The sequence below is a fragment of the Lolium rigidum genome, chromosome 6, assembly GCF_022539505.1.
Source record: "Lolium rigidum isolate FL_2022 chromosome 6, APGP_CSIRO_Lrig_0.1, whole genome shotgun sequence".
In the NCBI taxonomy this organism is placed as follows: Eukaryota; Viridiplantae; Streptophyta; class Magnoliopsida; order Poales; family Poaceae; genus Lolium; species Lolium rigidum.
In genome coordinates, this window is record NC_061513.1 from 253128568 (window position 1) to 253133295 (window position 4728).

Below are 4728 nucleotides of genomic sequence, written 5' to 3' on the forward strand. Positions count from 1 at the left end.
CTGCCACGACATGACCCCTCGAAGGAAAAACAGAGTGGTTTTGAAATTATCATTGCCAAAACCAGGGGGGCATGTGTTATCACCAGATTTTGGCCAAATCAGGAGATGGGCCGTGAGTGAGATGGGCTTGAAGGATATACGCGTGGAGGATCTCTGAAGCGGCCTGACACAAAGAAGTTGGGCTAAATTGCCCGTGTATCTGTATTATAGTAGATCGCATCTTAATTTAGAAGTTAGAATTTTACCCGTGCACGGTTAGGTGCATGCCTGAATTAGAAAGTCCCCCGGACTATAAATATGTATCTAGGGTTTATGAAATAAACAACAACCAACGTTCACCACAAACCAATCTCGGCGCATCGCCAACTCCCCGTCTCGAGGGTTTCTTCCGGGTAAGCACCATGCTGCCTAGATCGCATCTTGCGATCTAGGCAGCATACGTTTATTCGTCGTTCATGCGTTGCTCGTACTGAAGCCTTTTTGATGGCGAACAACGTAGTTATCATAGATGTTTTAGGGTTAGCATTGTTCTTCGTATCATATGCTATCGTCGTGCAACCCTTAGGCATCTAGCCGCCCTTACGCCTATCTTGGGTGTAAGGGCGGCACCTCGCTTGATCATCGTTTAGTAGATCCGATCCGTTATGATTGCTCCTTGTTCTTCAAGGATTAGTTTAATATCTGCATTGTTAGGCCTTACAAACGGGTTGAAGGATCCAGCGGCGCGTAGGGTGTAGTTTGCTAGCCCTAGACAGGATGTTCCGAGGATCAACTTCGTGTTGGTTTTTAGGCCTTGTCTAGGGTCGGTTTACGATCACCGTGCGTGGCCGCGAGGCTCGATCACGAGTAGGATGTTCCGATTATGCGGTGAAAACCCCAAATCGTAGTAGGTCGCTTTAGCTTTATCTTGATCAAGCAGGACCACCATCTGATCGTACACCTCGTACGCATCATGGGTGGATCGGCTCTTTGAGCCGATTCACGGGACAACCTCGAGAGCCGATCGAGACTCGTATTTAACGTTTACGTGTATGCCATGCAGGAGACTAAGCGAGGCATCATCCAACACCTTCCTGACCAGGTATAGGTCAGGTGGCACACCCTTGCATCGGCATCGGACGTGCGTGCAGAAGGCTTTGCGGGCCGTCGCTCGGAGGGACCAGGGCCAGCCGCAGTCCTGGGAGATTCCCGGCTCTACGGTGTTGCCCGTCGCTGCCCGCCGGTGGGTTTCTGACGGCAACAGCATCGCCATTAACGTGGCGCAGGCCGCCGAACCGATGCAGCGGCGCAGTCACTGGCGCGTTTGAGAACACGCATCGACGCAGAGTCGCTGCCAGGCGGCCCCGACGAAACGTCCGCCAGACGCGAGCGGACACTTTTCGGACGTCCGCGGAGACGCATCTGAGGCGCATATTTGGGCCAGGTTTGCGTCTCCGCGGACGGCCCGGTCACTTTGCGTCGCCCCGTGGTGGTGGTGCCAGACGCATTTCCGGTCACGACGGACGAAAACGGTCGCTCAGCGACCGTTTGCGTCGCGCAGGCGCAGAGATGCCCTTAAATAAATAGACATTTAGAGCATCTCCACCGGTAGCCCCCAAATAGGCGCCGGCAGGGGCGCCGGCACCTCCGTTTGGGGGGCGCTGGTACAACATCCTCCATTTGGGGGAGTTGCTCCCACACCGGCGGCCCCAAACAGGCGGCCCCGATAGATAATTTGAATTTGAAATCTCAAACACAACCATAGAAATTCGAATAAGTCTACGAATATGAAGTTGGGCCAACGCACGGTCACCAAATACGAATAGGTTTTGGAATAAGAAGTTTGGGCCAACAGACGGCCATCATATCGCCGTTTCCGGCGCAAAAAAGGGCTTTGAAGTCAGATGATCGCATGATCACACGAAGGACTTCATGGGTGGCGCAACCTCGACGGCTTCCTCATCGGCGGCTGGCGGCAGCTCCGTCGCTGCAACAGGATCCACGGTCGCCGGGGGAGGCATGAACGCGGACGGTGCCGGGGTAGACATGAACGCGGATGGTGCCGGGGGAGGCATGAACGCGGACGGTGTCTGGGTAGACATGGATGGTGCCGGGGAGGCATGAACGCGGACAGTGCCGGGGTAGACATGGACGGTGCCGGGGGAGACGCCGACGTAGCTCGCGCCGCCATCACCTCTTGGCTGATGCGTTCGCGGTACATCTCGTGCCACGCCCGTGCCACGGGGTCCATCTTCTCCATGTCGGCCATCAAGATTTTCGATTCTTGAGACATCTTGGCCAACGATAGCTGCGTCGCTTCGTTGTTGGCCTTCATGGCAGCGGCGTGAGCTTCCATCTTCACCGCCTCCACCCTCTCCCTCTCCAACTCGATCTTGGCGTCTTGCTTGTCGAGGAGGGCCTTCCACACGACGGCGGCTCTATCGGCAGCTTCCTTGTTCTCCACCGAGAACGAGGTGATCATCTTCTCGATGGAGGCGTCCATGGCTGACAATACCGGCGCCGCATTCATGTCGGCTTTGGCCTTCTTGTTGCCAATGGGGCGCCCGGTGGAGGCGCCGGCTGGATCGACCGGCCCATCTTCCCCGTCCTTCATGAGAGTGTGGAGGAGGTCGTCCCATTTCTTGCAACCTTGGAGCTTGTTGAAGCAATGCATAAACGGAAAGTCTTTGTCCTCGTGTTGGTGCTTGTACATTTCGAGGGCTTTGAGCATCTATTCATATGCAACAACATTGATCACCAATTCATATGCAACAAGTTGGATCATCAATTTATATGCAACAATATTGATCACCAATTCATATGCAACAAGTTAGATCATCAAATCATATGCAACAACATTGATCACCAATTCATATGCAAATAAGATAGGCGTAGATCATACCCAACCCACCATCGTCGTGCCCCTTTCCTTCCGGTTCTTGATCTTCTCGTAGTAGCCATGGAACTTGCTACACGACCCCTTGATCAAGTTCCAACGGTGACAGAGGGCGCCCTCGTTCTGGTTCATCTCTATGGTGGCGTAATCACCATAGTTCTTCTTCTCGTTGAAACAATCAAGGATGCGCTTGTAATACTTGCCCCCGGTTTGGTTTGCGCCGGTGATGGAGCAAAATCTCACTTGCTTCCACGCCTCGATGAGGCATTCATCCTCCAAGGACCACCACCTGGACGACGAGTGCCGGTGGAACGCCTGCGCGTCCTCCTCACGCACGCGCTGGTCTCAGCGTCGATCAGCTCCTCCTGGACTTCCTCCTCACCTTCGTCCTCGTCGGCCTCTTCTTCGTTGTCGTCGACCGGGGGTTCGTAGGCATGGCCGCGTATGATGCCGTTCATGATCTCCTCCTCGACGGCAATCTACGCATAAAGTTGCAATCTTTGAGCCGCCGCCGGTGTCTACTATGCACACAACACATAGAAAGAAAGGAAACGCACCTCGTCCTGGCTCATGGACACGCCGGACCCGCTGCCGAACACCTGCTGGGTGCGCCTGCCGTCGCCGGGAAAGAGGTCGTGAGGAAGGCCGATGCCGTCTGTCACATGGCCCTGGGTACGGCGCAGGTCAGGCGAATCGTTCAGGTCGGGGAAGCGGAAGGCGCCGCTGCCCTGAGCCGTTGAATTTGGCAAGAACGGGGCATTGTTGTCGACGATCATGTCGCTGTCGCCGAACTCGGGGGAGTAGCGAGCGCTGCCGTCCATCTGCGACAGCCGCATATGCGAGATCGACGGCGCGTCCGCGGTGTACCCCGCGTAGTAACCCGGCGACGAGGGGAGCTCGGGATGCTGTTCAGGCCGCCGCCCAAGCTCAGGCACGCTTTCGCAAAGGCCACAGCTTTCGCTGCGTCGAGGGCGGCGATGCGGCGCCTCCTGCGGTCGGCTGTGACGAAGGCGCGACGATCCATCTCCGTCTCCCAGTCCTCCTGCGACATGGTCGCCTGCTTCTCTTTCGGCGCGATGGTACGCGTCTTCGGCGGCGCCTTCGTCGGCGGCTTCACTGCCTTCGCCGGAGCCCTTCTCTTCGGTGGCATGGCGCGGCGGGGTTTTTCGGGTTCGAGGCTGGATGGGAGATTGAGCGGCTGGCGGGAGAAATGAGCGGCGGAGGGGATGGGGTTTTGGGGGAGAAGATGTATATTTTGTTGGTGTGTGGCTGACAGGCGGCTCACACGCCCAAATTTTTCAGCCTCGCGAGGCGCCGGCGCGCCCGATTCGCGTTCTTGACGAAGGGGCCGGCACGGGGTTGACGGCGCTTCTATTGGGCTCCAAAAATCGCCGGCGCCGTTTGGGGCGCGCCGGTGCGAGCCCATTTTCGCCCCCATCCCCCAAATAGCTATCGGGGCCGCTATCGGGACCGCCGGTAGAGATGCTCTTAGCCTCAATTTTATCCATGAAAAAGTGTATCTTTATGTTTCCAATGCACTTTAAAATAGTAAAAATTATTTCTCTCTCATCGCATGGAAATCAAATTCGATAATATTCAGCACACGATGGATGTTAATTAACATCTTCCCAATGCAATTATCTTTTCACTTAATAATATCTCTTGAAAAACTCGCATGTCCACTTATTTATGGACGAAAAGAGTACGCATGCATGGCCCCCATCTGGACACTAGGCGGGTCGTGGGAAAATTGTACCAAGATGCAGCCCCACACTCTTCCCAAGGCCTTCTTTGGCAGTAGAGTGTTGTGAGAATTAGTAGAGATACTAATCTAGAGTATTGAGTGAACTTCT